Below are 12,079 nucleotides of genomic sequence, written 5' to 3'. Positions count from 1 at the left end.
AATGTTCAGTGCAAAATGCTTTGAGGCGAAATATTCATATTATACAAAATATAGTGTGTGAAATTTCATTACCACATCAGGGGAGTGGTGTGCAACGTGGAACTATCAAATTACCATGAAAATAGTATTTTAAAAAAAAGTATAAAATATCATTATGCATATTCCGGGGCATTTAAACTTTACATCGGACTATAAATGAATAGTCCTATATTGAATTTAATGATATATGACGAGCATTAATTTGCTATTTGTGTACATGCAATCATTTACATGATGCATATCGTATCTAAACATCAGATTGATGAAAGGGATACAAATATAATCTTTTCCAAGTATTTACATATACTTTTTTTAGCAGAAAGAAGACCTCAAACTCTCGCCTAAAAAACCTACATGTATGTTCACTTTTCATATTCAGGATCATGTTTATAAAGAAAATAAAAATCACAATTGAACGTAACGTTAGTCTTCTATTCAGCTGCTTATGTTTCAAAATGGTTTGTACATTTGAGAAAGCATTTCAACCAGATGGCCCAATGGTTTATTTTAACTTGTTCTCTTTTTATATATACTTCTTCATTTTGTCGAAAGTGCTCCTTCCCAGATTAGGAATGAGGCGCCAGGGAATTCCCCGATAGAGAAAGTAAAGAATTTGTGACGTAAGCGGCGCGCGATTATCGCAGTCGGGCCTGGATGTTGGAAGGAGCGACTCGGACTAACAAAATTTCATCCAAATTTTCACCGGTAAGCCTTCTATTTGTTGAAAAATATCCATTATCCGTTCATGTTGTTAATATAATAATTACGTAGAATTTGTTTGTAATATTTTCTTGGATGTGTGCTGTTAGTTTCGTGTCTGAAATAAGATGGAATTCAAACGTTGTGATGAGCGAGTGAGGGGCGCTGGGCGTGTGGGGGTACGGTACGGTATGTCTTTGGAGCTGAGGCGAGCAGTGGGAGTGTGATGAATGCATGGACCTTGGCCGTACGCGTCTGTCTCCCCGTGTGTCGTGGCGCTGGCAGTGCCAAGTATGGCACAGATGCTAGTCGAAAGTGGCGTGTCACCTCTCCAACTCCCAAGCAATTTAACATACTTTTGCGGTGTTTCCCCTAAGTTAAAGCCCAGGTTTACCTACCATTGTTAAATAGGGAACCACCGTTCACTTTGTATTTGATGAGTGCTGCTGCTAATTTGTGCTACATGTATGTTGCTAGATTCTGAAAAGTCGCTCAGCCTCAGAGTCAGAGCTACAAAATTATAAAACATGGTAGTATTATTGTGAATTTGGGTCTTTAAAGGACAAGTCCACCCCAACAAAAACTTGAAATAAATAAAACAAGAAAAATCAAACAAGAAAAATCAAACAAGCACAATGCTGAAAATTTCGTCAAAATCGGATGTAAAATAAGAAAGTTATGACATTTTAAAGTTTCGCTTAATTTCACAAAACAGTTATATGCACATCCTGGTCGGTATGCAAATGAGGAGACTGATGATGTCATCCACTCACTATTTCTTTTGTATTTTATTATATGAAATATTCTAATTTTCTCATTGTCAAGTGAAAGAGCGATTAATTCATCGCTGAACATGTGAAATCAGCTCAGTGTGTATAAATACTATATGATTCAGTCAACTTGGTCCTTATTGTCAAATCTGTAAAAAATGAAATATTGTATAATTCAAACAATAAAAAACAAAAGAAATAGTGAGTGATGGACATCATCGACTGACTATTAAACTAGCATGACACTGAGTTGTGCATATCACTGTTTTGTGAAAAATAAGCAAAACTTTAAAATGCCATAACTTTCTTATTTTACATCTGATTTTGATGAAATTTTCAGCGTTATGCTAGTTTGATTTTTCTCTATTTATTCAAATCAACACTTATCTGGGGTGGACTTGACCTTTAAATCAATTTAGACTTTAAACTCACATGCATTGTCATTGTATTGGTTGCCTATTTCCACCTCCATTAATATTTACTAGTGACCATAATTTGTGCACATATAAATTATCATGAAGGGGATATTCACTCAAAGATTACTCACACTCAGTTCACCCCAAGTCAACTAAAATCATGAATACCAATTAATGATGGCAGGATTATCGAGTGAAAATTGCTTGACACAGTTAATGTAGGTCAGATAGTTACGCTGGTAATGTGGTATCACAGTCTACAATGTAAAAAGTCCTTGCCAAATGACAAGTGCATACTAGGCTAAACAATTCACAAAAAAGTGATTTTTTTTTCATATACTGTACATGTATATACGATAGTTTTGCGAAGTTTTGGAAAAGAAGCAAAAAGATTAGCATGCCATAAAATAGGTTGGAATCACATTTTGCTCGTTCGAAAACATCTGCTTGCAAAATGGTGAATTCTTGATGCTTTCAGAGAAGTTTGGATTTTCTCTGAACAGACACAAAACTGACAAAAGGTGACAAAATTTGCTGGTATTTTGTCAATATTTTGACAAACAAAACCATGATTTGTCCATGTTATATGGCCATCGCAAGAAATATGTCTTCTTTTACTATCCTTTTTTATTGCCTGCATTTTAGTTTTGGTATAGAACATTTTTTTTTTCCTTTTAGAAAGTTATTTAACTTTTCATTTTCTATACTGTACTTGTACATTTAGGCCTAGATGGTACATGTAGATCAACAAGTAGGCTATGTACAGTATATGGTGTAAAATATCCTTGGTTTTTATAAACTATGTCTCTTAATGGTAGTGAGTTGAATTTCATTTGTGTGCATGGACAGTAGGCCTAATGGAGGCCAATTTGAGCAAAATGAGCAAGGGACGCTCTATCTGATATCATACATGTACATGTAGAACCTCATTAAAAATCCCAGAATTAAATCATCTTTAGTCACTCTATTGATGTACTTTTATCCCAGTTATTTGTTGTTGCATGTGTGAATTAAATCATATGGCAGTGTGTCCTGTTTCATTGAATCGTTTTCACGCTTCACTGATGAACTTGCTTTTTGAGGACAGTGTTGATTATTTTTGTCTGTTTCACTTTGTTGTTGTCAATTAAACTACATGCACTCTTGGTTACATATTCCTGGATATTCTACCATTGTGGTTGACACCTCCATTGCCGACAACATGTGGTAGAAAAGTGCAGGGAAAAGAACTCATCCATGGACATACATGTACATATACATGTACATGGTAGGCATAAATACGGTAATGCCGTAAATTTGCCCAAATTAGACCTTTAAGTGGTGTTTACGGAGGTGTTGTCGGGTAACCTTGCTTCATACTGTCAAACAGGAAATTCAGTTTAGATTGTGGGACAGTCATGTCCTTCCCTGCCTACGTTTTATTCAATGATCCAAAAACATCAGTCAACAAATTCAATTTATTAAATAGAGGAATCAGGGATTTGCACCCCAGTGAACGCTCTTCATCCTCCTATTGATCGTGAATTGGACTTCATAGTGTACCTCCAGAATTTAAGGCAGTGTGACTCTTTTGAGACTATAGACAAAAATATTACTTTTAATAGTGAAAATTTGATGGAGGCTTTACAAAGCATTTACAACTCTGGGGTGGTATTCTGAGATCCATTTTATCTCAGATAAAATAAAATATTTTATCTCCGTTAAAATCAGTGAGATAAAATACCCTTAAAATCTCTCCGAATTGGTATTCTGAGAACAATTTTATCTTCATTTTATCTCTGTAAGTCACACCTATTTCTTAATCAATATCCAATTAGAAACGCGCTTTTATAGCTCTCTCAAATCACTCAACCAATGGAAATCCATTCCGCTAGGAGGTGTGGCGAAGGAGTGAGATTGGGTCAATTTATTGACTTCAATACGCTTGCACTATACGCTTGTGCGTCTTTACAGAGATTTCTTTTTAACAAAAATGGCAATACTCTCATCTTTTTTTCGAAGTCTATATCGCATCTTTTCAAGCATCATTTCAAAGACAATATTAGTCAAGAAAAGTCTTATGAAATGCTTCCTGATTGTACAGGAATAACTTTAAGGTGTTGTTCTCAACTAATATATCATTTTTCTTAATTTTCATGCCAACATTTGGAGTTAATTCACCTAGAAATATTGACGAAATGAACGTCGCGGAGATAAAATAGCCCCTACCCTCTTTTAAGTTTATTTTATTTTTTCTTCAAAGTAACTTGGGCGCAAGCACATCACCCGCGTTGCAATGGCCATAAACGCGATGGGTATGTCTACGCAGCCACTGCTCTGTTGCGTATCATCATAAATACGCAAGATAAAATTTATACGCAAGATGAAATTTTAAATTTTATATGAGAGATAAAATGTCATCTCAGAATACCAATTTCATTTTAAGAGATAAAATAAAATATTTTAAAGATAAAATGACCTCAGAATACCGCCCCAGACTTAAAGTGTTTATAATACTTCTTTTTTTTTTAGATGACAACAAAGTTTTATCATGAATTTCTACAGTTGCTTTGATTGAAATCACAGTGTGGCTTTCATTTTATTAAGTTATTATTCAGGTTTCTGTTATTTGCATTCAAATAAATTTAATTCTGGACAGCCATAATGTATATAATGCAGAAGGTTTGTGGTCTTAAAAGTTAAATATGCACGATTCCCCCACACTATTAAAGCCTTGACTTTTATTTTCTTTTGAATATGTTTTTTTTTCACAACTGATAATTTGTTCTGATTTGTAGAGCTTACCACACTAAAGTACTTCCCTCCTTTGTTAAATTATTATTGTTGTTGCTCATGCATCCATTTCTCTTGAGAATACGTGCCATCATGCAAGCACTCAAATATGTGCCGTCATGCAAGCACTCAAATATGTTTGCTCAGAATGTGGAATATCTGTTGCAATATTTTGATAACCTTGAAATTCAAGAATGGACCAGGTATCAAACAATTCTGAATTGTAAAAAGTGAGAAATCTTGTAGCTGTATATTTTGGCACTGGCAGATTTTAAAGTGTGTGCAGAAATGACTTCAAACATGAGATAATCATCCTGATAATGCTGCATAGTGCTCCCTTGATTGGGAGGGTTGTATTCAACTATGTATGACTATGACTACAGGTTGTAGAAAACCACACCTAAATGCAAATATTTATTTTGTTTAAGTATATGTACACATGTAGACATAACACTATGAAATGTTATTTGTAATTTAAATATTCAATTTTATCTCACTCTTAAGAAATTGCTTAGGAATTTGTGATGCAAATATTTGTAAATGTGTGAGTTTGCACAGTATACAAATGCCCGTATTCTGAAGTCTGGTTTAACTTAGACCATGGTCTAACTCTGTGCTAAAATAATGGGAAGCCAAAAGTGTCAAATTTTTAAATTAAGTTGTATGTTTCTTATGTATACTGTGCTCTTTCCTGATTCATCGATTGTGAAGACAATCATCAATTTATACTTCCTAGACAATTATGAATGATTTGAGAGCCAAATGAGCTGAAATATGATATCTCTACTGTTTGTGATTTATGTAACAATTGGCTATCCATACTTAAACCATAACTTTAAACCTGAGTTTAAGTTAAACCGACTTCAGAATACGGGCCAATGTAATAAAGAGCTCTTGAATATTTTTGAGAACTTTGATATACTGTAGATAAGATATACATGTACAATGTAGGCTTACATTTCTTCACATTGTGCTCTCCTAAAGTCCTAATCGTACAAGAGCTTTCCGAATTCTCATCATGAAGCTGTCACACATAATTATGTCATACAACACATACCCTGCATGCGCTTTCACATGTGCATGGAATGGCAATACGGCCTAGACAGATCCCGTGTCTATGCATCCCTACTCCCCCCTGTACCCAATGGAATGTGAACCCTTTGCCAACCCCGAGGTCATCATCCAGTGACTAGATTGAGCTCTATGGGACGGCAATCGTTGGCAAGGGGCGACCCTTCAGTCATGGGCCGCCAGAGACTGATTACTGCACGAGATCCCGGTCTTCCCCGCAGAGTCCAGTGAGATGATGTCCTTATCTTCTCCAAAGTCCTCATTTGTGTAGAATGGAGTGGATAGGCCTAGGTATTGTCACTGGGCAATTCGATTAGAACACGTACAATACTTGAGTGCAAAAAAATAGGCCCTAGATACATTTCACAGTTTGTGGTTTGATAAAATACTACATAAAAGTGTAAGTTTGATATACAATTTATTGTGTGAAGTATACTTTTTTTTAAACACCTCTTGAAGGGATTTTTACAAGGTAGCCCATACCAAACTACAGTGTAGTTCAAATCAGGTTTAGTCTTCCAAAAAGCAGTTGAAAATATTACATAATTTGTTTTAATTGTTTGATTTTTGAAAACTCAAGCTTCCTGTCCTTTTTACAGTGATGATTGGCCTCCCTAATATGTAGGTCTAATTTGAAGATTTGAATGAAGAGCTCACTTTTTTTTCTGTGTGAATGGGGCTCCTAAAAATGGAATCTCGCATTTTGGTCCTTCTTTTCCTGCTGTGAGTAGTGCTTGAGATAAAAAATGTTTTATCATGAAAGTCATGAGGGAGTTTTCACTACAAGACACGCAGTGGAATCAAGAACAAAGAAAATGTATTGTCAAATACCCTTCATGACAATGAACAACTAAGAAGTCTATGTGGAAAATTGGTGAATCAAAACTGCAGCTTCATCCTCGACTATGGACAAATGACATATTTGCAGTTTTTCGTCAGCTGTGAATCCCAGGATGAAACTGCTGTTCTGGTTCATCAATTTTTGCCAAAGACCTCCCTGCTGTTCATTGTCATTTGATGGGCATTTTCAAAATGTTTACTGTGTTCTTGAATCTGTTGTGCATCCCAGAGTGAAAACTCCCTATTGTCAAGCCCTGTAAACCTGTCACTATCTCTCACCATCTGGCTGTAGACGGGTTGTTGGATACAGAAGAGGAACTACACTTCAAGTATATATTACAGTGTCAGCGGGGTGTTATACATGTAGGATCGTATAATTAAATTCCTAGTGATTTTTCCCTTTTATGGAAAATTTACTGTACACAACATACTTGCAGAGACTTGGACCTTGTTCTGTCAACCTCTCCAGGAAATGCAAAGATTAAAGTCCTATTCCTGTTTCATTCTATCCAAAACAGTTTGTCAGTTCGGTTTAGCTGGTCTTTAGCATATATGTCTTCCTCAGGACTCAGAAATTGAAAAGTGAAACAGCTAGTTTCTGATTGGGTACCAAGTAACATAAATTTATAATTCTCTAAACTTTGAAAACTAACACACATAGGTAGATGATCAGGAGATCTGATATTTATGTATTTTTATTTTCAAAACAGGCAAGTAGAAAATATAAATCAGACTATCCTATGAATTTTCTTCTGCAGTCAAAACTGAATGGCTTGTGATCAAATGTAGTTCAACAAAACAAAGGTTTTTAAAAGCACTTTGCTGTGGTAGTAGTTGCTTTGATTAGGGAAATCTGAGCTTGAATTTTTTTATTGGCTGAGAAGACACAGTTCTTATAGGAACAGTTGGATAAAATATCCAGCAAGTCCTTTTGAAATTGAAATTGAAATGGAAAAGGTTTTATTAAGATTATTGCACTTTGCAGCCAAAAGGCTGAATTGCGTGCAATTTACAGGTATATATACATAGAGTGTACAGATTTAAAAACATCAAACTTGAAATGATGACGAAGATATAATGCAACTTAATATATTATGTATACTAAAAGGAAAAGATGAAGGAACAAAAATACAAACTTTTTCATGAAACTCCCCATTAAATGGTCAGTACGTGTCCTGTATTTGTAGGACAGGTTATCATACGGTGAGTCCAATTATTTGTCCGACAGAAGGGAAGGGGAGAATGCCCTTTAAGAGATGATGAGACACTCGGAAGACAGCCAGATATCTATTATCTCTCTGTAACCTTCAGCCTGAGTAAAACATCTCTCATCTTAAAGTGGTAGATCAAACTGACATCAAGCCTTTTATCCCCAGTGAACTTTCACATGCATAATTGTACTATAAAAATTAATGTATCAATAGTTTTGGCACTAGTGTCTGTCGAGTTGAATGGTTGTTTCGATCATGGATCATGGTTTGTCATGTGTATCTATTACTGTACCAAGGGGAAAAACGGGGAAGGGGGGGGGGGATGTAATACATACATGTACATGTAGTCTTCATAATTTAATGTTCAACTTGGCTTCTTCATATTTTTCATGTGTTCAGTTAAAAATGGAAAGAAATATGTTATTTATAAAGTTACCCCCCCCCCCCCGGCAGAAAAAAAATATTCCCTGCATTGGGCCAACTTGGCCAACTATGTTTAGGATGCTTTGTATTGTAAAAGTAACACTTTTTTATTACATTTTCTGGGTCTACATGTACATGTAGGCCTAAAATAGTGAAAAATCAAAGTGCATAACGCTGAAAATTTCATCAAATTCGGATGAATAAAATAAGAAAGTTATGACATTTTAAAGTTTCGCTTATTTTTTACAAAGCACAACTCAGTGATGTGCAAATGAGAGAGTCAATGATGTCCCCCACTCACTATTTCTGTTATTTTTCATTGTTTGATTTATACAATATTTCATTTTTACAGATTTGACACTAGGACCAACTTGACTGAACCATATAAAACAATGCTTATTCCACATATTCAGGGAGGATTTAATCTTTGTTTCTCTGGACAGTGATGCGAAAGTTAGAATATTTCATATTAATAAAATACAAAAGAAATGGTGAGTGGATGACGTCATCAGTCTTTTCATTTGCATACTGACCAGGATGTGTGACTGTTTTGTGAAATTAAGCAAACTTTCATATGTCATCATATCTTTCTTATTTGACATCCGATTTTGATGAAATTTTGATGAAATAGTGAGTGGATGACGTCATCAGTCTCCTCATTTGCATACTGACCAGGATGTGTTAAACTGTTTTGCGAAATTAAGCAAACTTTAAAATGTCATTACAGGGTGCTACATAACCTTTTAGAAGCACTTGCCCAGTCAGGCAAGTAAATTTTTAAACAGTTGGAATATACTTGCCCAAAAATCTATTTCACTTGCCCGAAAAAGTCATTGAAAAAAGTTTTACCTCTTCAAAAGAAAGTTTTGCGGTTTTATAAACCATTGACCTTTTTCTCTCTTTTGACATGGACTGATCTACTCTGCTATTGCATTTCTGTTTCCAAATTCAGTTTTATCTTGCCCGCCATGATCAAAATTAGGGTCAATATATCATATTGACTGTAATTTTGGTAATTCTGCTGTGAGAATTTTGCTTGCCCAATTCGGGCAAGTAGTTTTGGTCTTTACTTCAAAACACTTGCCTGACTCTAATATAACTTTCACTTGCCCCGAGCAATCGGGCAAGTGCTTATGTAGCACCCTGGTCATTATATCTTTCTTATTTGACATCCGATTTTGATGAAATTTTCAGCATTTGCTTGTTGGATATTTCTCTTTTTATTCAAATCAACTTTTTGTTGGGGTCATCCCAAGATTCAAGGCTTTCAAGCACTGCACTCAAGAACAGTGTAAAAGTGTGTAGCTCCATATCCATAGGTCATCGAGAATTAGAGCTCGCCCCCAGCCGAGCCCCTCTCCCAGGGAAATTGATGATGTCATCAAAGAGGAAAAAAGCTTCTTCTGTAGTATCCTGTTGATGCTTCCTTCTCTGTCACAGGGGAAAGGAACATTAAACTTAATGAATATGCCACACCCCCTTGCTACTGTTGCAGAAGAGAAGTGCTTGTGTGCTTTGGAGATCTACAATGTACTGTACATGGATGTTGGTGTGTTTCTTTTTCAGTCGAGGTCAAAGACCATACATTATTGACAAGCTTATACCCCTTTCATAAACCCAATAAAACCTATCCTCCAATTAGCCGCCTAAGAGTAATGCGGATAATTCAATAAAAATTGCGTTCACAAACTCCAAAAATTATCCGCATTATTTTTACGAGCGCCCGTCCTGAAAAAGACGGATAATCGTCATGACAACTGGACACGCCCCCTCCGATGCGGTTGTGTTGGAAAAGGGTGACCTTGTGACCGCACCATGGCAATTATCCGCATTATTTGGAAATACGTTCATAAACTCAAAATCTTGTCCCTATGCCGCTATTATGCGGATAATAGCAGCATCAGAATAATGGGGATAACTCTTGTCCTCCTCTGATTTTACGACCAAATTATGCTGCTATTAGCCGCATAATTGGGTTTTATTGGGTTTATGAAAGGGGTATAAGCTATCATCAAATTATGTCCATTTTCACTTATGATTCCAGGCGAATTTCAGTCTATTTTATTACATGTAGTGCAACTGTTTTGACAACAATATTGACAACAAAGAATTGAGTATAGTATTTGTCACTTGTAATTCCAGGTGAATTTCAGTCTATGAAATTGGCCAACTGCTGCTTTTGGCCTCACAAGGGATATTGACACCTGGCTGGGCAATATTGGAAAGGCTAATATAATATTTGTTATTGAATGAAGAGATTTCTTCTTTATTTTTTTAAAGAGCACAACCAGAATTACTGATGTGTCCATGTTACAGTTGGACATGAAGTAGCATTAGTTTGTATTTTATTTATCATAGGATTGGTATATTTTTCATGGTTTGTTATTTATTTATCATGATTGAAAAAATACCTCACAGTAATCTTGAGTTAAGTTCTGCCCCTGCTTTTCTTGTGCTTCACTTGCACTGTTTATTTTCAATGGCGGCTACAAGGACGTCATTGGTATTTCAAAAATATGGTGTTTTTTATGAATAATTATTCATCTTTATAGTTGTTTTCAAAGTCAGTACTGCACCAAATGCAGGCAGGTCTGCCAGAGGCATTTCACTTGTTATTATTCTAGTCTGTTAAAGGCAATTATATTTTGTCAAAAATTGATAAATCACTGTGGATCAACAATGTATGGTATTATTCTCATGAAATAGGGAATTCTGGAATCGCTATTGGAAATCAATCATCCTGCCTGATCTATGTTCTCCAGTATCCATGGCAACTAACCATATCAATATCATAATAATGAGTTTCACCTGTCTTACTTTACTTCCTCTAATCCCTTTAAAAATTGAAATGAAATCTGTTGCTGCTAATGACCTAGCTCCAGATGTTTCTCGTATTTCACTCTTGATGATGATTGGCCATATGATCAATGGCTCCTCTCATTTTGAGTCTCAAACTCTTGTCAATATGTGCTATCATGTTTTCCAACCATCCATCAAAATCATGAGACAATTTACACCTGATTACAATGCATATACCAGACATTTCATATATCTGCAAAGAAAGTAACCTCAATACCAAAGAGATTTGTTGAATTTTTAAATATTAGGTTTCAAGTTGGCAACATATTTGTTCTATTACTATTTTTTGGGGAAAGTTGTAGCCCTAGATGTTTGTAAATTTCCAGTTTTCAGTTTACTTCACATTAGAAATTAATGTATTTTTGAACAATTATGGTTTAATAAATTTAGAAAATATGTACATGTAGGACAAGTTTTCATGTTTTTTTTTTTACAAACTTTAATCTGAGGGGTATGACCCCCCCCCAAACAAACTTGTTGACATTTCAATTGCTGCTACACGTGTCGTATAAAAAGCCTAGTATATGGTAGGCCTATTGAATCAGAGTATTAAAATGGTTAGACCATCATCTCACAAGGGCCATCTGCCATGTTAAAAAATATGTTAACATGTCTGCTGTACTTCAATTATTACATCTTTCAAAGATGGCACCTCTAAAAGAGGAAAGATGGATATTTATAGCTGAAACCTTGATGCACTGTCACTACATGTCCATATCAAGTTTCCATTGGGATGCTCCAAATGCCATACCCGATATCTGACCTTTGACCTCTTGTCTGAGTGCATGATGAGAGCCCTGGTGAGAAGAGTTATCTTCTTTTCGTCTTGTCCACGCAGTTTGATGTAATAAGTAAGAACATTCAGACCGAAGTTCAGCCTAGAATATAGGCGGAGGCTGTAGCTTTTGTCTTTACGAGTGATCCTGTCATGTTGAACGTCAGCAATACATCTGATGCGGAAGGCTATTCGCAGTCATTG

Source organism: Lytechinus pictus, chromosome 1 (assembly GCF_037042905.1).
Source record: "Lytechinus pictus isolate F3 Inbred chromosome 1, Lp3.0, whole genome shotgun sequence".
Classification (NCBI taxonomy): domain Eukaryota; kingdom Metazoa; phylum Echinodermata; class Echinoidea; order Temnopleuroida; family Toxopneustidae; genus Lytechinus; species Lytechinus pictus.
Note: the sequence above shows the minus strand (reverse complement) of the source record.